The sequence below is a fragment of the Rissa tridactyla genome, chromosome Z, assembly GCF_028500815.1.
Source record: "Rissa tridactyla isolate bRisTri1 chromosome Z, bRisTri1.patW.cur.20221130, whole genome shotgun sequence".
Lineage (NCBI taxonomy): Eukaryota > Metazoa > Chordata > Aves > Charadriiformes > Laridae > Rissa > Rissa tridactyla.
This window is the reverse complement of record NC_071497.1, coordinates 58,278,490-58,301,244: the sequence shown is the minus strand read 5'-3', so window position 1 is coordinate 58,301,244 and position 22,755 is coordinate 58,278,490. Positions and strand designations below refer to the sequence as shown.

Sequence of the window (22,755 nt, the reverse complement as noted above, 5' to 3'; positions counted from 1 at the left end):
AACTGTGGCCTGAAGGAATTGAGAGAAGAAAAGCAGCTTGCTTCTGCTGCTTCACTCTGCAACCTCGAGCACCTCTTCTGCATCAGGTTTGCCCCTCAGAAGAAGAGCATCTGCTTAACTCATGCTAGCCCACCATTAGCTGTGGTGCTAACTTGCCTGCACAGCGTTTTTTGAACGTAAAGTGACTTAAATATTAACTGTGTAAAGATTTGTGCCTATGCTTTAGAGATGGGTAATTGTTTTTTAATTTTGAGATTGCTAAACTATTGAGCAACAAAAGCTTTGAAGCCCAGATTTTGAAAGGGGTATCATAAGCATTATTTCAGCTGTAAAGAGCTTCAGATGTTGACTTTCATGCTTCCTCTTGTTTTAGGTGATTAAGAGTTGCCTAATATAGTACTACAAAATCTTGTATTCTTGGGTAGGGCACTTCTGAAAAGGCTGTCTGAGGCTGATGGTACAGATAATTCATTTAAGTGGGGTATGAGCTGACGACAGCAGTTGTTATCCAGAGAACTCTGCGCTCTGAACCTTCATCTCCAAGTGCATGTACCCTTCATATAGGAGTAATGAATATACAGGCAGGACCACATAAAAAGACAACATAGGAGCCTGTAAACAGGGAAGACAGGTGTGAAGGAAGGGTATGTAGGAGATAACAGAACTTCAGAGAAGATGGGGAGCCACAATGCTGTTCTAGTTTTGAAGACTTTCTTGATGCACTGCAAGGCTTACAATGGTGTATGGATCATCGTGGAAAACCAGCCTTGTGGAAGCATGGGGGATAGTTTTCTATTTTTTGTTACAGGACTTGAATAGAAGATTGAACACGCTGCGTATTTCAGCAGCAACTAGCTTATAAAGAGGCTGAAAAGAAACGGATTAAGGATCTGAAAGTTAAAAATCTATGTAGCGTTTTAATTCAAATAAACATTAAATCAGTCCTAGTCCATTAATCTCCCATTCCAGTAACTTTTTTGGAGGAAAAGAAAAAAAATAGTCAAAAGTAGTTTCCCGTGGTGCAATATTACTTTGTGCCTATGGGGTGACTTCCCCCACATTTCTGGTAAAGGTTCATTTAGCGGGGCTTTCCTTGCCCCTTGCTCTGTGGAATAATTCTCAGACAAAGCGAGAGAAACAGATGCATATCGAGGTATGCAGTTCACCGTAAGTTATTTAAAAAAGAGTATAGCAAAATGCAGATAACATTGTATTTTGTATGAATTACTAGCAGTGGGGAAGATACCTCATCAGACAGGGAACGGCCGTCTCTGATCAGGCCAGGGAGGAATTGAAAAAAAGAAAAATATGTTTAAAATTATAAAAGTCATTTGGTTTGTCACTAGTTTGTAAATGTCAAATGTAAGTTATGAGAGTTTCTTTGCAGTAACAATGTCGTTAAAAATAGTTTATAGTAGGGAATGTGTTGATACTCAGTTAATCTGTACAGCCTATACAGCTGTTTCTGTCTTTGTAAACCTCAATAAATACAATGGTTGGACTAGAGGAATGAATAACTCTGGAAAAGCAAAAAGGTTCATTGAGAACACCAGAAATTTGAAGTGGATTTTATTTGTTGTTTTGCTGCAGATAGCTCCTCCCTCCTTATGAGAACTTAGGTTTAAAAAAAAAAAAAGTAGAAGATTTTTGTGTTCGTTAAATTTTTCTTCTATTTTCTCTGTATATTCTATATCTAATATCTCTCTCCTCCTTGTATTTTCCGCACTGAGTGCTTTGGAAAGGCCTTCTGATTCAATAATTTTGTTTATATCATGAGTATTCATAGAATCATGGAAGGGACCTTAAAGATCATCTAGTTCATAGAATCATAGATCACTTAGGTTGGAAAAGACCCTTGGGATCATCGAGTCCAACCATCAACCCCACGCTACAAAGTTCTCCCTTACACCATATCCCTCAACACCACATCTAAACGAGTCTTAAACACATCCAGGGATGGTGACTCCACCACCTCCCTGGGCAGCCTATTCCAGTGTCTGACCACTCTTTCTGTGAAGAATTTTTTCCTAATGTCCAGCCTAAACCTCCCCTGCTGCAGCTTGAACCCAGTCCCTCTTGTTCTATCGCTAATTACCTGTGAGAAGAGACCAGCACCAACCTCTCTACAATGGCCTTTCCAGTAGTTGTAGAGGGTGACGAGGTCTCCCCTTGGCCTCCTCTTCCTCAAACTAAACAGTCCCAGCTCCTTCAATCGCTCCTCATAAGATTTATTCTCCAGGCCCTTCACCAGCTTCGTTGCCCTCCTCTGCACTCGCTCCAGCACCTCGATCTCTCTCTCGTATTGAGGTGCCCAGAATGGACACAATACTCAAGGTGTGGCCTCACCAGTGTTGAGTACAGGGGGACAATCACCTCCCTCCTTCTGCTGGTCACAAGTTCCAACCCCCTCCCCTGCCCTGGACACCTCCCAGTAGATCAGGCTGCTCAAAGCCCCATCCAGCCTGGCCTTGAACACTTCCAGGGATGGGGCATCTGCAACTTCTCTGGGCAACCTGTGTTGCTACAGCGTGATATTTTGCCAGTGTTCCCTCCAGAACAGTAAGAATTGGCGGCCGTAAAGTGGATTAATAAATAAGTTAAAGGAGCTGGCGTTCACAGAGCTGTATTAGTACCCTATCTCTCTTAGTACACCATATCACAAAACAACTGCAGGAAAGCAATAGATGCAGATTTTAAGCAATCACCTGGCTTCAGCATTCAATAAAATTTTTGCTGCATTGGTCATGTGTGGCCTTGTGCCCCTGCGGCTTCAGGCTCAGTGTTTACTGAGCACCTTCAGCCCTGTGTGCTGCAAACACAGGGGAGCACTGATCTGGAAGGTCAGCCTTGGTGGTCAGCTTTTCAGGGCGTTGGGGGGGTGAAAGACCTCGGGTGACAGTACCTTAGTGGATGGCCAGTGATTCATGATTCTTGCGAGGCTGTTCATGTTCTGGAACTTACTTATTGATGAGGCCCAACAGTTGTATATCCTACCAACAAGTTGTATATCCTACCCTACTGACAACCTCAGAGTTACTCAGGTTTTAAAACATATACCTTTCTTTAGCACTGGATTTAAAAACTAGAATGGCCTTGCATTCCCTGTAAATACTTAGCATATGTTTAAAGTTGTGGTTTTGGACAGCGTAGGTATTCCTGTTATGGAGTGCAGGATTTTGGTGCACAAATACATGTTTGTAATGCACTATGGTTTTGGAAGGAGCAGATCTGGGAGGAAGGGTCACAGGAAGAGGGGGGAATACTAGAAAAAACTGCTCTTTAGGGCAAACGGGGAAGACAAGCATGTGTGTGAATTCTGTGTACAGCATTCTCCTTCAGCAGGTTCTTCCGCCGGAGAAATCTCACAGTCTGGGTCAGGGATGGGCAGCTGTGCCCTGGAGAGACAAGGAGAGCAGGAGAATGGCACAGTTTGGAAAGTGAGCAGTGCTAATTCAGCGTGCTGGTCAGCAGAAAACTACCCTGACAAAAGAAAGATTTCTACTGTGCTAGTGAAATGAACCAGTTGAGTAAGACTCAGAGGGAGAACCTGCCTAAGGAACAGGACAGAACTGCGTGGCAGTGGTAATTTATCTTAATTATTTTCTGTTTTGACATTCACTGTTTTGTTCTTCACGCAGAGGAATTCAGGGAAATGCTGCATGCTGTGTTTCAGTGTGCAGTTGCAAAAGTCAAATTAATTCTTAGGCAATGGAGAGTGAAATGTAAAATTACACAGTTTCGTTTTAGGAGGCAGTAGCTGTTCCTGCTTCAGTCCATAAACATAGTCTTGTAAAGATAAGACCTTTAGGTGTGCTCAAGATCATGGATTCATTCTTTCGTTCATTTGTTGTAAGCAGTAAAAACTGTTTTCATCAGACTACTGTTAATCTTGGGCACCCAGGACCTTCTTTCCTCCTGTGTGATAAGGAAAAGTTAGAATCCATGCAGAGGTTTTTCAGGCACTTCTGTCTGGGGTACTAATAGCTATTAATACACCTTAAGTCTGATTGCTTTCCCTCTTCTCTTAGGAAGCAAGGGATTATTTTGTTCTTGGCTCTAACACTCTGTGCATGTAACAATGTGCATGTTTAGAAAGAAAATTAACTTTTTTGTGAGCAAGCTATTGGTATGCTTATGTCATTTAATCTGAGGCTGTTTTCCAAAGTAGTAGATTGTTGTGGAATTCAGGAGATTTTGAGGTCACGGTTCTCAAAGTCACCAACCCCATGACAGCTCTGCAGGAGCAGGGGTTATCCTATGTCTACTGTAGAAAGGAGAAGTTTATTTCCAGGCTAGAACTTGCTGTCGTGGCGGGTGTAGCAGGCAGTGTCCATTAGGTGTCTCTCGGTTACGGTACATACGTTTTAAGCTGCACGCAAGGTAATTTTAAAAGGCAATAGCTGTGTTTGTGTCCGCACAGTTAAGACAAATCAAGAGGCCATAAATTCAGACTTTCTCAAAAGCTGGCAGCTCTTGGTATCCTGAGCAGCTCTGCAAATACTGCCCTATCTCTGTTTGCTTCCGTTGTTTATAAACTGCACTCTGTTGCAGGCTCAACAAGTAGAGATTATAAAATGGTTGGAGAAAGTATTACTGTCTGTTACAAGGCACTGAAAAATGATTATGATGATTCATTATGGAAGGTGTCCTTTTGATAAGAAGAAGCTGATAAGGTAACATAAGCACTAATGGGCATTATGGCTCCTTCCTAAGTGGAGCAAGGCTGCTGCAAAATTCAAGCAGTTTTCTTGTTTGTGCCTTCAATTAAAATCCGGTACAGAAATGAGGGAGCCCCGTTCCAAGCAGCAGGTGATATTCAAGCTTTTGAATGTGCAAACATGCTGGAGCAACCATAGAGTGGACTAATCTGTCCCTTTCCGTTCCTTGGGCAATTAATCCTGGAGAATAATGATTACAATTCAAATACGTGATAATTACCACAGGCACGGTTATGTGCTTTGCCCATGATGGTTTGGCTGATTTTTCAGATCCTCCATGTAAAGCATGGAAAACACTGCTGAAACTGCCTGCCACAGCGCTGTGGGTGCTGCCACAGGTGCTGCTCTGAAGATTTGTGGGAGAGGGGAATAAGATCAAGGCTGTGTGTGATAGTCCCCCGCTCCCCAAGGCTGCAGCAATATGGCACAGCCACAGGCTTTATTTCTATGTCTTACAGATCCCTGCACAGATTGGATATCTGTGGGAGCCCAAGGACAAGCCTTGGAAGCATTGACGTGCCTTGACCGTGCTTTGCAAGGAGGACAAACAAACCTTTTCGGGGACAACGGAGGGAGGAAGGGCACAAGTTTGCTGTGGGTTCCTCGCTGTCATCTGGAGAGCTGGCACAAGGAAGAGCAGGTGGGAGATCTGGCCGGCAAAGAGGGAGGACTGTGTTTGTGCCTCCCAGATTTAATTTGGAGTAAACCCTCCCCAGAGAGCCCAGCTCCGTGACATCCCCACGTGCCCGCACACCAGCCCACGTGCCTGAGTGCGAGCGGGGTCAGGGGACTAAATGGGAATAAAACCAACACTCCAGGGGGTAAAAACCCCAACATTTTCTAGCTGTTCATCTGTCTCAGCTTACAGTGAGGCATCCGGGGAGCAGCTGGGTCCAGGCAGAGTGGTGGGGTTAGAAAGACCTCTCCTTTTAGCACTCAGTGGTGGGATCAGCTGAGGTGTGTTGCAGGACTCCTGGTTTAAGAACTGATGCTGGCCATCTGCACAGGGACTCCGTGCTGTCTGCTCTGCTCTCCTGCTTTGTCTGGGCAGCAGAGATGGTGGTTTTCCTGGCAACTCACATGCCTGCGCACAGGCCACACCTCTTGAAGGAAGAAGTCTTGGAGGAAATGGGGACTTCTTCCCTTTTCAGCATTTGTATCAAATGTCCTTCTGAAGGAAAGTAGGGCTGCTGGCTGGGGTTTCTCTAAGGGAGAAGATAAGCTTTAGAGAAACTGAGATCCTGAGAATCGCATATCGGTGGCAAAACGGAGACAAACTACAAGGAATAGTGTTATTTATTGTGGGTTCTTGGTGCCTTACCAAGAGTCAGTATGCAGATAAACTTGACCGGCATTTTATTTCAGCAGACACACACATTTTTTACTGGATCTGGTATACTTTATACCCCATATGTCTTCTGTGACAGTACATACACATCACATGCACATTCTATGTAGCACTGCCAAAATGGTTTAATTTCTGAAAGGCAGCTTATGCACTCTGTCATTACTTGATTCTCTCCATAGGATAGATGGATTATAATACGAGTTTGCTGTATGGCTTCAGTCATTGCGCGTTACTAATGGACACATGTTCCACTGGTGGAATGTTCTTTTGTTATGAGAATTTGGTGTTAATCCCAACAGTGTTATACTTCGTGCTTGAGACCATTTTCATAAATCTTTCTTACAAGCCTGTCACCAGATGCATATAATGTATGAAGGAAACAGAAGACCCTAGGCACGCAGTGATTGTGGAAAAATTAGTCTAAACTCTGTCTACACAGGAAAGACAATTTGGTGGCTTTAAGGTGCTTGGATGAATTGAAGCTCATTGGTTCTTCTGTGTTTACTGCAGACTTTTAATAAAGAGAATTATCTTGGCAGTGCCGCTCTAGATTTTAGATGACAGCAATGACAGATATTAGAGAAACTTCCTGTTCTTTTTTTTTGTTTTGTATTGGGCTTTGCATATATCTGTGTGTACAAGTTTTGAGTAATGAGAAGGTTAAAAGTGGCGTCCAAGCACTGTCTCTGAATGTATATATTGGCTTCTTGGAGAATTCTGACAGTCTTTCTGTTGTCTCCTGGTATTTATGCATAAAAGCACAACTTGCTTCCAAAATAGTCACAAGTTTTGAAACTTGGCTGTAAGGTTTCAGAAGCATGGTTCACTTCATGCTGAAAGCATTAAAGGCAGTGATACATAGTGGGATGGTTCCCAGGGCTTCTGAGCCATCCCTATCAACACTGCCAAAAATGTTCTTACAAGGGGGATGACCTTGGCACTCATTTATGGACCACTGAGGCTTACAGCCTGGAACCAGAAGTAAATCAGAGGTATGCTGTGGTACTTGCCCTCAGCCCAGCAGCACCAGAGCGGGCTGGATCCCATCCCTGGAGTTACGGAAAGCTCTCTCTGGTGCACTTGCACAGTAGGGGAGCTGGCACTGTCATGCCGCTTCAATACCTTTCCTAATTCCTGGTGCCTTCAGAGCTCCAGACAAAGGCATGCCTCAAACGAGCACAACAGCCATTCGCTGGTGGGCACTTTGAATGCTGTGTCATCCCTGAGTCCCCTTCTGTGCTTGCTTGCAGAGCAAGTCTAGAAACCTCCCCCGACGGGAGGAAATGTGGCTGTACTTTCTGTTAAGCACCATGTCTTTATGAACATCCCTCCATGGACCACCTGCCCTCCTTTGGCTGCAGCGGGGCATTGTCTATGCCATTGCACTCAGCAGCATCCTCTCAACGTGGTGTTACCCGAGGTGTGCTCTGTACGCCCTCCCTTCTCTCACCCTCCTGTTTCCCACCCCCCCCCAGCTGTGTCTGTTTTACAGGATGGAGTGTCCCTGGTCAGTCTTCACAAAATGTGCTGAGTGGGTCTAAGGAAGATGTGCAGCCGCCAAGACAGGTACTGTAGATGAACTGCTCTATTAGCTGTCAGATACCCTGCAGGACTGACAGAGTTTTGACCCATGTGGAAATAGGATTGTTCTCAATCTAGTCTGCATTGGATTGTTTAAAAAAAAAATAAAGTGTATTAATATTGCACAATGTTAATACTGTACAAATTGTTCTGCATTGGCTTCAATATCATAGGCAAGAGAATTAGTCTAAGGATTTGGATGTGACTCATTAATCAGAGTCTCCTGCTAGCCTCCCTGTCTCCTAGTACAGAAACCACAAGGGGCAAGCTGTGCAGAAAGTTGAGTATAGATGGGTTTCATGGGCTTGTACAGTAAGTGCAGCTACCAAAACCCAGGTATTCGCCCATGGCATTTGTGACGAGGACACCACTGGTACCTGGGTGAGAATCTCACACTGCGCATCAGGTCTGCTGCCCCGTGCCCCTCTGCTCTACTCACAGAATTGAACTGTGGGCAGATGACCAGCTGCCTCTGGAGCCCCCGTGGGAAACAAGCACCTCTATGTCCCCAAAGGGCTTGTCACAAGTGTCCAGGGAGGACTGTGCATGACAGCCCCCATTGGTCAGAGGGCTGCAGTTTGGGACTCATGTGTTGCTTTCCTGGTAAACCTGTGTGAACAGTCTTTTAAGAAATACGTTAAAGGCTTTTCTTTCTAAATGTTAGAATATTCTGGGCAGAAAACTGCTGCAGAGGCTTGGCTTTCCTTCGGGGCTCTGCCCTTCCCTCGCCAAAAGCCCTGGTGTGTGCAGTAGGTAGCTCAACAGAGAAGGTGCTGCTTGGAGTCATCATCAAGATATACAACTTAAAGTGAGGAAGAAAAGCCAAGAATGAACAAAGCAGCCTTTAGAGGTTCCCAGGAGTCTCTGTAACAGTCATGAGGGTGAGCAGCCGCAGCAGTTTGGCAGCAGGCACCTCTGTTTTTCTCAAGAGCCAGGCTGCTTTAGGACTGAGCTATCAGGTAATATCTGTGTAAATCTGCATGAGTATGCCCTGAAGGATGTTCTCTCTCTCTCTGTTCAACAGGATGGCCTCCTTTGCAAACACTGTTTTTCATAACATACTGTGTATATAAATAAATCATGCTAATTAGAAAGGTGGGCAGATTTTTCCTCTCCATCCGAGAAGAACAAATTTTCAGCACAGCGTGCTGTGGGTGTGAAAAGGGCCTTTATTTCCTAGTCGGTGATAATCCCTAGATTTGCCAGGCTTCTCTCAAGAAATGTGTAGCTTACGTTAGGCATTCCTTAGCAGAATGCCCTATTTGTAGACGAACACCACCCCCACAAACAAGTTCTGTCTGTGGGCACTCTCGCACAACCTGACGGAGAGCTAGTCAAATATTTCCATGCCTTTGAAATTTAGTTAGCAATTCTGGATAAGTTTTGGCATGTGTCTGCGGAGATAGCATACGGAGCTTGTGCCTCCTTTGAAATGTCTTTCCAAATAGCTTGAAAATGCTAAATGTTGATTTTTTTTTAAAAGAAATAAAACCAGAAAGCCAGCTGTCTGGAAAGCTTTAAGAGAAGTGGAAGCTCACCACACTATCCTTAGGCTCTTTCTAGAGTTGCGGAGTTTAGCATGCATTTTTCCATAAAAAGAAGAGATTGAATACTTATAAAATAACACAGTCACTGCAAACCGCTTCTGTTAATGCTGTTACCAGTGGAAGAAATTATCTGAAGTAGTGCTCTCCCTCTGTCACTTTATTCTGTCTTATTTATGCAGGTGTGGCTGTAGTGGATCAGGTCAAGGTCCATAGGGTTCAGTTTGTTCTCTGGCAATGACCAGGGAAAAGTGCCCAGGGAATGTAACATAAAAACAGGCATGTAATGCATTCCCAGAATATACCACCAACCTCCAGCAATTTGCGGTCCAGGGCTTCCTCAAGCCACAGGTAGTTTCTTTCTTTGTTTCAATAGCCCTTGGTGGACAAATACATTGTATTTTTCTTCCATCAGGTTTTTAAATATGTAGACTTTTAGCACAGTCAGTGTCCTGTGGCAAGGAGTTTCATGGGTTGTTTAGATGTTGTGTGAATGCACCTCATTTTTACTTTCTTCTTTTTTTTTTTTCACCCTGCCTGACATCCTCTAGTTTTTGCAAACTTGGGAAACATTTGTTCCCCACTTGTAGTTTTCAAGCCACATATTTTCATTAATGGAAGTTTTGATTTTCTCTGATACACCAGTAAAAAACCCGAAACAGTAAGTAAAAAAATTACTGAAATTTAAATTAAAAAAAAAAATACTGAAAATGTCAGGTGTGTTTTGGTGTTTATTGTACACAGTTTCTCCCTCCTGCCCAATCTTGTGTTAATAGATGAATACTGGGAAAAATACCTGGTTGTCATTGCTGTTGCCAGAGGCTTGTTGTTAAGCTGGTGAAAATATGATCATGGAACTTCTAAGTGCATTTCTTTTGTTTTCCATTTTGAAATCTTTTGAGTATTTCTAGCGCCAAACAAGGAGGAGGGGGGAGAGCAGGAATCAAGGAGATCTTGTTCTGTTTGTGCATACATTAGCAGAGGTGAGGGGTTTTACGTATTTAACAAAGACTTGCTTCTTTTTTTCATAGTATTTGATAGTCATTGTTTTAGTGTGAGTGAGGAGGAAACATTATTCTCTGTCGGTGAAATTCCTCTCCTTCCTTGTCACTCAGGTTTGGTCTCTTAATTGCCATGATATCATCACTGTCACTACTCATCAGCTCTGCCTTCACATGGTGAGACCTGAATTGCCAATGTGGTGAGCTGGCCAAGGAGTTGCCAAGTCCTCCTCCTTCCCAGACCAAACGACTCTTCCCCCTCAAGCTTTATGGCTGATCACTTTTTCAGTAGGACTTGTTGGCAGGGTAAAATGTCGCTGAGGAGTGTCCTGGGTACTGAGTGACCTCTTACTGTCCCTCTGGGTTGTGACCAGGTGGCCACTGATGGGCTGCAGCTAGCCTGGACCTAGGAGGTATGGCAGAGTGAAGCTGCAGGTAAAGGTGCATTTATGGTACCAGATGACTGCTGGGACGTCAAGAGAGGCTGTAAGAGGTGACCACCGTGGCCCCTGGAGCTGGTATAATGGGTGGTGATGGCTTTTGAGAGGCTAAAGCTGTTATCTTACTTACCATGGTGTCTTCCAGGCTGGGCCATTAGCCTCCTCCCCCTTCACTTTCTGCTAAGTTGGGAAAGGTGAGACTTTTTTATTATTTTTAGGTAAAAGCTCAAATTGTAGGTAAGGGATCTGTTCAGTTTTAGACAAAGCTTTTCTGTTGCTGAAGGACAGCAGAAGGGTAGATAGAAGTGACTGCTGCCTTGTCCACCCGCAGCAAAGCTTGGTCTGCTGGTCACAAAGGTGATGGGGATCTGCCAGGTCCCTGTCTCTGCCGTGGACCAGTTTACTTTTCTCTGCAGCACCGTCCACTCCCCTGAAGCAAACTGTTTCCCATTACCAAGCAAAGAAGCTTTGTATTTCCACTTGAAAGAAAGTTGCCAGACTGGGGCATGTCCACTGATTGCTGATCCAGCCTCTCGGGGCCGTTTAGCAGTGCGGGTGAGCTGAGGGCTGCAGAAAACAACCGCTTTCTATGGTGTGGAAGCGTACATAGGCTCCTGTGCTTTTTTTTCCCCCCAAGGATTTTTAGGGCACAACACAGAAAAACTATAGGAATTGATTAAAATGAAGAGTCTCCTTCACGCTGTGCCAGCAGCAAAGTATTTGTTGTTTTAAAAAGCTCTAGACTCCACACCTCTGTGTTTCTTGTAAAATGGTGGAACCTGTTTCTTTATAACAAAACCAAAGAACTTTTCATTCTCTTCTGGGGTGCCGTTGAGGGAGCGAGCATCACTGGATCACTGCTCTCAAGGTCTCCAGCCCCAAGGTAGAAAGGAAACTCATGCAGAAGACTGGTTCTGAGGGGAGTCATCTTTTCCTAGGAGGAAAACCATTCGGGTTCCTCTCTCAGAGGTGCTGAGCAAAGTAACTACGCAAGTGTCCCGCCTGAGAGCTGCGGGTAGGCAGGCTTAGTAGGACACCAGATCTTCTGGTATAATTTTGATGACTAATCCAGGGCATAATACACAATAAAAATGACAGTGAGCAGGCTGCTGATTTAAGGATTTTTTTTTTTCTTTTTCACTATTACAGGTATCTTTTTCAGACGCCTTACTGCAGGAGGGTGTTACACATTCCTGCTTTTCATCTAGAAAAACTCAAAACTGCTAAAAACTGGATGCTTCCAGGTGTCCTGCAGAAGCAGCGCTATACCCCAAGTGAAATGCAGACCTCAACAGATTTTAACATCATGTAACTGGGGCAGTTAATCAAAGAGATGCGTTTCATTATTTTCTCTTTCTGGATTGATGGGGGAAAGCGGGCAGAATTCTGCAGTGGGTAGGTTACAGCATTTACTGGAAGTTTTGACTCCTGCTTCTGGGAGGAGCTGCATCTGCCCCTTCTCTGGATAGAGGCAGGCCCCCACATGTAACAACATAAGTGGGGTGCTAAATGTTAGAGCCACGAGAATCCCTTAGTTAAGTAACAACTCAGACTAAAAAGGTGCACCTTTTACCTTTTTTTTTTTTTTAAAAAAAAAAAAAAAAAAAGTGGTTTTTGGTAGTAGGCAGTGATGCTTGAAACAGCCAGACTCAGTACCTGGTTGGCAACAGGATTTTCTCCATCGTCCCAAAAGAAGGACAAACAGCCAGTGTGGACCCCTCAGCATCCCACGATGCACTGGCACCAGGCTGTGCTGGCCGGGCACGACCCACACTGCATCCTGCTGCTCTGCCTTGTCCTTGGCAGGTAGCTGGGGCAGAGACTGGCCCAAGGTCCCACTCGTTGCCTTGGCCATTCATTCCCGTCCCCTCACAAACCATCACGCGAAGCAGCTGCCCAACCCTCGTCCTGCACGGTTTGTTGCTGACAGCAACCGCAGCCACCGGTGCTTTGGCTGCAGACGTAGCGCAATGATTAGCGTAACAGGCAAATAGTAATTTTGTCGTAACATCTGCCACCCTCTTGGGGTGAGGCTGCGCTTTTTCCCCGTGGGCTGACACTCGCTGGGCGCATTTCATTAGGTTCCCAGACACACCCTGGTTTCTGTATAATTGATGTGCTTATTAAAAAGGGAGCAGAAAAACCTCTTCTGTTTCCAATACCTGATTTAAAAATAAACTCTCATTTCTTTCCGTGAACAACTCTTTCCTCCCAGCCCTCATCTCAGATCTTTGGCTATTGTGGTCTACAGTTACAACAGTAGGATATATCCGTGTTGGCCAGTGTAAAGAAAGGAGAGGAGAGTTTTTCAATTCTTATTTCTTTTTGCTGTATAGGTGTTTCCTTTTGGTGTATACGAGAAACACACTGGCAACCTTCTCACTTAAAAAGAAAGTGCTAGTTTTAAATTTATTTTTTTTAAAGCAACTCTTTGCACTAGATGGCAGTGTGGCCAGTTCTATGGGAAGCTTGTTTTATTTGCAAAAATCATCAGAATGATGGTAAACAGTATTCAGCATAAAAAGCACTCTGTAGTGATGACAAAAGCACCTCTCGTGGCTTGTCTGCCACACATCCCTGTTGAGGAGGAATGGGTATTCCAGGTCTGAAAAGCTTTGGTAGGAGGTGCCCGTTCTCAGAGTTGCAAATTACTGTATTTGTCTGCTTTTCGTTTCCTCCTCTTACATCTCAGAAGAGCTGAAGTCCTGCAGGGCTGAGTGTTCATCTACTCACGCTTAAAAGCGCATTGCTATTGTCCTGCATATGTAAACCCTGAGGAGGATTCTGCTGAAGGGTCAGGGGCAATTGCTAGATATTGAGAAGTATGCTAAAATTATTGGCTCTGATTACACAAGCTTGGCCAAGGGGTAGCGGTGGATAAATACGTGTATCAAGCGCAGGTATCTTGAAGGAACTATCAAAATTAAGCTATAGTTAAGAAAAATATGGCATCCTTCTATATATAAAAATATCAAGTACAATAGATAAACTTAGTTAAATAACAAGATGCTTGCCCTGTAACTTGAGCCTCAACTTGAGAGTAAAATCCTAGTGAATGCTGGGAATCTTTTATTGAAATATGATAGTGCTACTTTACATTGAAAGAAATTGAAGGGCAGACCTTAATTGAGATCTGGTGTCTGAAGTTCCTGTCTGAGTAGGTGATCATGAACCTGTTAGATGCTTCAAAAAGTAAAGTTCCATGTTCCAAGCCATTCATGCCAAAGCACATCTGTCTGTGAGATGGTGGAGTTTGTGCTCCTACATGTTTCTTCTTAGCAAGACTTGACTACCCAGAGAGAGAAGGGGTTGTCCTGGAAAGAAACCTAAGATAATCAATGACATATCTACTTGCGTTTTTATTTTGAGTTAGGAAAAAAAAAGTGCTATCAAGTGTAAGAAACTTTCTAATTATGCACAAGAGGTAGCTTGAGTAGAAAAAGCACCATGCGGGCACCTCTGTGGAAAACTTACTTGTCTTAGATACACAAAAGTGAATTTTCACTAGGTATTCTGTGGTCTGTCTGTCCTATAGCTCTTATATGTAACACAAATAAGAAATTAAAATTAGTGATTTGAGACTGGTTGTCAGAAAGGTTTTAAGGCCAAGTTAATTACATTGACAGGAGAGAGAATTATGGAATTTTTAATTGCAAATAGACAGCCAGTATCCAGATGCTCTTATGCTGAGGTGACAGCAACTTTCTCGGACTTGTACTAGCTGCATGAGATAAAAGTATGAAAGATAAAATTAAAAACAATCAACAGAAGGGATGAACCTTGGCTTGCAGACTGTCAAAGCTGACATCCATTAAGCAAAAGCTAAGTAATGCATGTAGTGTTATGTGTGTCTATATAACAAAGGCTTTCAAATAAAAATGCACCTTCTTTTTGTAACAATACTGAGAAGAAAGCAAGCAGGTTTGGGAAAAATAAAATTATTTAATTGAAGTTCTTGACCTTTCCAGTGTATTGAATGCAAAAATGTTTTAATCCGTAAGGCCAGTTGAATAGAAATAAAATGGTCAGAATGCTTAACAAAACAACTCTAATTTCCTTGTTTACAGGGTCCGTATTCTTTGCTTGTCTTGTTCAGATGTCTGCTAGTTAACACAGTGGATTATTCATTAATTTTGAATACAACTGCGAGTTTATCCACAGGTGTATGCTATTGGAATGAGTAGTTATTTCTCTATTTCCTATTGCTCTTTCCCTATTTTTTATTATGTTTCTTAATATTAAGTTTCTTAATCAGGCGGAAGTTGCAGTGTGGTATAGGCTGGATTAGATACTCAAATGCAGATAAAAATGACATTTCTTTCAAGTGCAGAGAGCAACTTGGATGACATTTCCTTGCATTCTCTAAGTGACTGAAAGGGGCAGTGCTGTGGCATGGTCTGCTTTTCAGTGCCACGAACAAAAATTTACAAAATGCTGATGCTCTCTCCTCATAGGCAGTGATTTAAAATATAGCTATGGGAAGATGTGGCAGGCTAATTAGGAGGAGCACGGGCTTTACAAAGGAGCTTCTTATGCAATTGCTTTGCTTTGACTGAGCAGCAAAGCTAGAGGACTACGTAAAAACAATTACCACTTGAACGTGAAAGTCTTATCTGGCTACTGCAGGGAATCTTTGCAGTTGGAAAAAGGCCCTCTTGTTGTAAGTAGGAGATAACTGAAAACATAGACAAAGATCAGGCTCCCGCTGAAGGATCATGCCCCATCTAAGCGACAGCTTGTGATCGCAGCCTGAGCTAATGTTTCTGGCAGTTCTGCAGGCGGCTGGGCTGAGAGCTGGTACCAGTCTGTGGTACCAACCGGGTACCAGCCGGGTTTCTCATCCCCCTGCTTCAGCTCCGAATTCTGCCACAATTCGGAGCCATGCTGGAAGTTGCCATCCGCCATGCCACTAATGAAATCAGGTTGCAACCGCTTACAAAATGTCTTTTTTTGCTAAACTGTTAGACTAATTGATGTTGTGGTTTAGTGAAGGGTGCAGTTCATTCAACTGTCATCATGGGAAGAGACTGCGTTATTTCTTTTAAATGGCTAGGATTTTTCTTAATTAAATACAGAATAAAGCAATCTCTAATCTTATCATCTTGTTTTGATATAGATAAGGAGGTTAGACCCACAATATATTGTATGGTCACATTAGTGCACATTTATGTAAGCGTCCAGCCGTCCTTCTGAAGTGAATCAGCAGTGACAGGTTTCATAGAAAAAGTTAGGAAAGATATTCTGGGTAAAGAAAATGCAGTTGGGTTTGTCCGTAAACTGTACAGCATGTCCAAGTTAAAAAAAAAAAAAAAAAAAAAGGATGCTTCAGATTTCACCTCATACTAACCTGTTTTCTCTGCCTGTCTTGTATTGGAAAAGGGCAACAAAGCTAGTATGTTTTACTTTTTCTCTTCTCCTGTATAAATAAATAAATAAATTGCCCACCCACACACCCTTTCTGCTCTGTTTCTTTTTCATGGACTCCACAGTACAATATTCGCACTGTAACCATTGTAGGGCAATATGTCTGGAAAACTGGTTCCCTAGGGGTGCTTATTAAGAATCATTGCTATTTGTTTCACGCTGCGGTACTAAACAAACAAACAGAAACCTCAACCCCTCCTCCCAACTTAGAGCGACAGATGACCTTAAAGAGGGCTAGCAGCGCCAAGGAAAAGGTTGTGGTCTACCAAAGATAAATGGAAATACATACATGCTATAATATAAAAGTTACAGAAAATTGGGTAATAGCCGGTTTACATTATGCTGTAACCACTGGGCTGAGTGTGCTCAAAGCCAAGTCTATTTTCTGTGAGTAAGAGAGGAGGAATTTGTTGACAGGAACAATTGTTAAATGCCAGTGCTTTGACCAGGGGCAAAAGGAAGCTCGATTTGTGCAGCTGTGTCTTGCTGATACGATATCTTCCGCAGAAGTGAAGCCTCTGTAGAAGATTCAGTTGTTCCAAAGAAAACTCTGCTCAGTACTCTCAGCACAGGATTTTAGGAAATTGTCTTGATTTGATACTGGTTGAATTAGTGTGAACTCAGACGAGCACACAGTTTCCTGAAGGAGTAGCCACAATACTGGGAAATGAGATTTGTGGTGCTTTTACCTATATGTTGATTATTCACCATTTTGCGGTGCATAAGATTGATACTACCACCAGTTTTTACACTGCCTTAGCCAGCTTTGCACTCAATAGCTGAAATTGTGCTGAAAACCTCCTGTTTTCCAGGCCGATCAGAGAACAGATATATCTCATCACTCTACAACTACTTGAAAGGCCATTGTAGAGAGGCTGGTGCCGGTCTCTTCTCACAGGTAATTAGTGATAGAACAAGAGGGACTGGGTTCAAGCTGCAGCAGGGTAGGTTTAGGCTGGACATTAGGAAAAAATTCTTCACAGAAAGAGTGGTCAGACACTGGAATAGGCTGCCCAGGGAGGTGGTGGAGTCACCATCCCTGGATGTGTTTGAGTCATTTAGATGTGGTGTTAAGGGATATGGTGTAGGGGAGAACTTTGTAGCGTGGGGTTGATGGTTGGACTCGATGATCCCAAGGGTCTTTTCCAACCTAAGTGATCTATGATTCTATATGTACATGCCTGTATATATATATCCTCTTCTTTTTGTAAGTATTGAGAGTCAGACTACTCTGTGGAAAATGCTCATGCCTTGCAAAATATTGGCATAATCTGCAGCTGGATGGGTTGGTCATCACTCTGAATTCTTTGCCCAAGAGGGGCTGACCAAGCTTAGAAAGTGAGTAGCAAAGTTAGGGTTTAGAGCTTTGAGGACTTCTCCAGGTGAGAGAAATTTTGTCTGAAAGTTTTGGCCTCCCTTAATGGAGTTTGATCAATCAGTGAGTTTTTGGACAGTTAAAACATTTGTTCATGGTGGGTTACTCACTCAGAAGTGGGCCCACATGAGGGTCAGCCTCGCTGTTGACGTGGGAGCTCTGATCTCAGCAGAGTGTGTGCACAGCGACTGCTCTGAACCTGGGCTTGACTCTGCTGTGAGCTCCCTGAAACAGCTCCCTATCAGTTGGCGTGGGTCACTGCTGGCACATTTTTACTGCTCACACCTGGGAAAGCTGGGTGTTTGTGCATCCTGTACTTACCTATTGTTAATATTCCCCGCGACATTCTGTGAAATAGGTGGGGATAATACCTTGGCGCTTGTTGTTAGCTTTTAGTTTACCAGCTCCCAGTACCCGCTGGCTGAAGCTGAAGGAAGTGGCTGGTCCAGAGGGCAGGATGGGGCAGCCCAGGCTTCTGTGTGGGGGCGTATGCGGGGCGAGCAGCATACTTACCTTCAGCAGGTCCCAGTGCCGTAAGCTGGTCGAGGGAACCAGATTACTCAATTACTAAATTAGCAGTGTCTCCTTGTGGGTTTTTTGGGTTTTTTGTGTCACTGAGGTTTTCACTTTCTGAATGGGCCTGCTGTGGGGTCTTATGATCTTGCAGGAGCAGAGGCACGGCAATGGTGCAGTGGTGCTAGTGGTGCAGACCACCAGCAAGATGCATGGGAGCAGCCCACTGGGAAGGCTGGAAGTGGGGCAGGTCTTGGTAACGACCCCTTGAAATGTGCCTTTGCCATCTCCTGTGGAACTTTCCCCGCTAAATCCAGGGGAGGCTTACAGATCTTATTGGTGTTTGGGTCAAAACTCTGAGGCTTCTAGGAGTGTAAGGGTGTAGCACACCTAGCATGTTACTAGCCCAACTCTCCTAAGATCACTTTCTATACAGAATGCAATTGCTTTAGTGGGTTCCTGCCTTTTGAAAATCAAACAGCGTCCTCATAATTCCTTTAAATCTGCCCCTCGTTACCTGAGGAGCCTCCATATTCATGTAGGCAATGTTCCTGGCAAAAATGGTGTGCCTCTTGGCTTGCAACACATCTCCCTGTGCTGTTTTACTGTGAATTGCGTTGGTTGGGAACATTAGGCAGTCTACTGCAGCACCTGTGGTGTAGGGGCAGGAGCTGTAGTCTCGCCAAGAGCAGAAGCATTTGCCTGATTACGCCCATGTAGAGACTGAGAAATTTTCTGAAGGAAGTTTGCTAAAACTAGCACAAGACTGCCACAAGTCTATGTGATACGCTTTGATTTCGTAATGTACATAAATAACCTTCATTTAATCAGCAGATCTGGTAAGGTCAAGAGCGGGACTGATTAGGACATAAAGAATAAAGACAATAAATCAATAAAATTAATAAATAATCTCCCCTAGCATTAGAGGTTGGTGTGAGAGAGTTGACAGGAAATAATTAAAACACATTCACTGGGAGATTTGGTTATCTTATATTCCTGTTATTCCTTCCTCCTACTTCTAAATAATGCAAATTCCCACCCATGCTGTGACTATGAGCTGCTGCAAAACACATCTGGCCCTGAGGGATATTGAGAAGTCTGATGTCTGTTCCTCCCCCCACCTCCCTTTAATGGCTGCTTGCTAGAAGTATGCATTGCTCTGCCCATTGATAGATTTTGGCAAATGGGGGAATAAACTGTGTAGGTTCCACCTGATGGTGATCAGAAGCCGCCTGCCTTGACACCAGAAAAAAAACCCTTAATTGCTCAATAGTGTCCCACAAACAGGTTTTAAGTGTTGTGGTTTGAATGTTAAAAGTGAAATTTTATTGCTATTAATCAGTTTTTAGACACTGAAGAGATTGATACCATAACCTTTCTAATGAGGTCACTCTCTGGAATTAAGAAAATTTGTTTGTTTGTTTGTTTTTTTAAAAAGCTAATTTTTAAGAAAATGTGATCACCATTGGGTGCATGGGAGATAACATTTTTTTCTTGTGGAAACTATCTTCTTTTGTTCTGAAATACTCTGGTTTGGTGTTATTCTGAAATCTGAGATGCTATTTTTCATTGTGTTGGTCAGGTTTTTTCAAAGGTCGCTTATACATAGACCAGCCAATACAGCAACCACTCAGTGATACCACGCCAAATTGTAAGTGTGTTGTGGAGAGTGAGTGTGTCCCGTTTTTGGAGAGAGGATGGCGTTGGGTAGCCCTGATTGGATTTTGTTCAGATGAGCTCTGTTCAGTACTCAGCTGTGCAGCAGTTTGCATTGGTAGGGCCAGCCCTTCTCAGGGCTGCAGAGGAAAGATCTCGCGCATCTGTCATCCTCATAGCGAGTCACAACACAGATGAGCACGGTGGCTCATGAAACATGTTTTTCTACAGTATTTTGCTCTGCAGGATGAATGGATGAAACTAATAATGTTTCTGAAGGAGTGTCCAAATACCTTGGTGCTGCTTGTTGGTCTCTCTGATTTTATTTTGTCATTCCTTCAAACTGATTAACCTATAATTTCTAATTAACTACAAAACTCAGTCTGCAGTATTTATTTTTACTGTAACTAAGGCCTTGAAAGTCATTCACAGGGAGAAATCAATTATGTCTTTAGACAGGATTTGTCTCTTTCCATCTTGAGTCAACACTAGCTTGCAGTATTTATCAACACTTTTTAATAAGATGAAATTTATATTTACAGATAATATTCATATTCATATACATAGAGTAGCTGTGATTTCTAGAGATTATTTGATTAAGTGTGTTATCTTCATTGTTGTTTTTGAATGCGATTTTATTATTGCAGCAACGTAAATACGTACTGATCTCGCAGCTTCTGGGAGGGGCTGGCTGGTGTCTTCACAGGTCTAGAGAGTATAGGAAGCAACTTCTGCTCTTCTGTCCCACCTTGCCTCAGCAACCTGTGTGCTGCTGAGAACCAGATGTTCTCCCAGCCGTCGCATTCCTTCTGCCACTGCTCATTGCTGCAAGTCAATAAAACAAAGTGGGATTTCTTAAAGCTGTGGGGTTTTTTTGTTTTTGTTCTTTTAGCCTGTAATGCTTTTGCTTTCCCAGCAAAGAGCTGCCGCCACCAAATGTTATGCCTCTTCAGGTTTCACCTTCCCACATACTTTGCTAATTGGCACTTTTGGGAAGGTTTGTGTCTGTAGCTTTTCAGGGCAGAGCAGCCACAGGCAAAATGCTTCAGGAGGGGAGGTGGTAGACTGGCATTCACATGCACAGCTGTGTTTACTTCAATATGAGCTAAAAACTGCCCAACTCCAAAACACACTACTCTAAACCAGGTCACCATATACAGGGATCAGGGTTTATGTGCCTGCCCTGCAGCACAGCCAGCTTGCCTCGAGCTCTCAGTGGAGGGTCGTAAAGGCCATGGAGAACCGTGCGTTCGTGGGTGTCACTGAGCTCATGGGGAGATGATGGTGGGAGGCACCTCGAAAATACTGGTGCATCCTTATAGCTCTTGTGTGAAAGGCCACCTCCTACTTGAGACAAAAATCACATTAGTTATGGAACGCGAAATGTTGCTGTTGACACCGGTGCTAAGAAATCTGTTTTGACTGCTTTTTATGCTACTCCTCTCCCCGCATCTGGGAGCAGACTAGATCACAGAGAGGGATATTCCCATCTCTTGTGGATCGGGGATTCCCTGCTGTAATTCTCAGGGGTTCTCCAAGTAGGCTTTGAAAGTCCTGTGCTGCTTCTGTAAGTCCTGCATGGACTCCCCAAGGCAAATGAAGTGCCACATACCTCTGAAGACCTGCAGTCTACTTTTTGTAGTTGTAGTGTCCACGGCTTAGTTCCCCTTTCCTGTTTCTGTCGCACTTACTCAGGACTGTATTCTGGTATCTGACATGTAATATAAGGTGGTGGCTGGTGACTTTGTTGTGATACTCTGCAACGTGTTAAGCCCCTACCTGTTTTGTTTTTTTTTTTAAAAGGCCACCAACTATGAATCTCAGCAGTAATCATAGCTACCTAGTAATTATTCCAAAGCAACAGTTGCTGAGTGATTTATGCACCAAAAGACAAATATCACAATTCTGTTAGAACTAGCTGAGAGCTGGTTTTAGTTGAGCAAAGGGAGAGGTGCATGCAAAATTGTGAGGTTCTATGCTGCAGGACTTCAGTGAAGGATAAAGTTTGCGATCCTCCAGATCTTTATTCACTATTGGCCGTGAGTGTAGTTCGCAGGGAAGAATGCGTTGGGACTTGGCACATCAATTTGTGATTGTGGTGCCCAGTAAGGCTTGACCAACAGTTTAGACCTGTCCATGTTTACCATCTGCTTTCCTAATTCTTGTGGGAGTGGAGACAATGTAAACTGAAGAAGTTTCCGTAGGAATTTTTTTATATAAGTGCCATTTATTTTTCTTAAAATTGGCCCTTAAGAAGCATGTCTTACTTGATAGTTACTGATGAAAATAGTGCTTGTCTATGTGTCCTTAAAGGCTCATGTGCTTGAGCTATCATATGATGAATCTTAGCTATACTTAGAAGGGAACTAATGCTGGCTTTCACCCTTTAAGAACTTTATTTTGATGTGTGACCTAGCTAGCCTTTTCTCATTCTTGGTAATGTCCTATCTTCATAGCAGTCAGTGTTCAGTGTGATGGCAGCAGGTAAGAAGCCTACAGAAAGCCTACAGAAATCTGTTCATGTCCTCAGATAACTGAGGATAGCGTTCATATTTGTGTATTCTTTTTTCCAATTCTATATGTGCTGTAAAATAATTAGTAGATAGTAAAAAAAAACAACATTTGAATTGTACTATTCAGTCTACTTCTTAAATCAGAGCTTTAAAATCATAATGTGCACACAGTGTTCAAGATTTCTGTTCTTAAGGTTTCTCTTCCACAAACTTTGTCTTAGCATTGTTTGCCTGACATTTCTTCTCTCTTTTCTTTACATTTTTCCGGTGAAGCAGATATCCTTTTACTGTGTTGGAAAAGTCGTTACCCTGTTTACAAGCTAGTATTTTGTACTGGGAATTCTGTACTGGTAGAGGTAAACTGTAGCATTTTTTGTACTCTGTACTTTTGTAGTCTCTGAAAATCAGATCATGATTTTCTCAAAAAGGTGTTTCCCCAGCTTAAGTGATTGCAGAGAGCTTCGACCTTGGTGGCAACCTTCCTCCCTGAAAGTGGAAACGCTTTTTTGAGTAGGGAAATGTAGAATATTTCTAAATACTGTGCAATCTAATTTCTTAGTCTTTTGTTTACTGTACTGCTTAATGGCACAGCATGGGATATGCCCTATGTGCAAGTAAGTATACATAAGATATGTAATGGCA

General features: G+C 43.2%; 1 protein-coding gene across 4 annotated transcripts in view; it reads left to right on the top strand.

Annotated features, from left to right (window-relative positions):
* Positions 1-22,755, top strand: part of KANK1 (KN motif and ankyrin repeat domains 1) — a 115,057-nt gene that overhangs the window by 22,643 nt on the left and 69,659 nt on the right. For 3 of the 4 annotated variants that reach the window (XM_054185626.1, XM_054185622.1, XM_054185624.1), the window contains one exon: positions 5,177-5,358. The exons of the other annotated variant lie outside the window; for it this stretch is intronic. The gene's annotated coding sequence lies outside the window, so the exon portion shown is untranslated. The remainder of the gene's footprint in view (positions 1-5,176; positions 5,359-22,755) is intronic. 4 annotated transcript variants of the gene reach the window in all.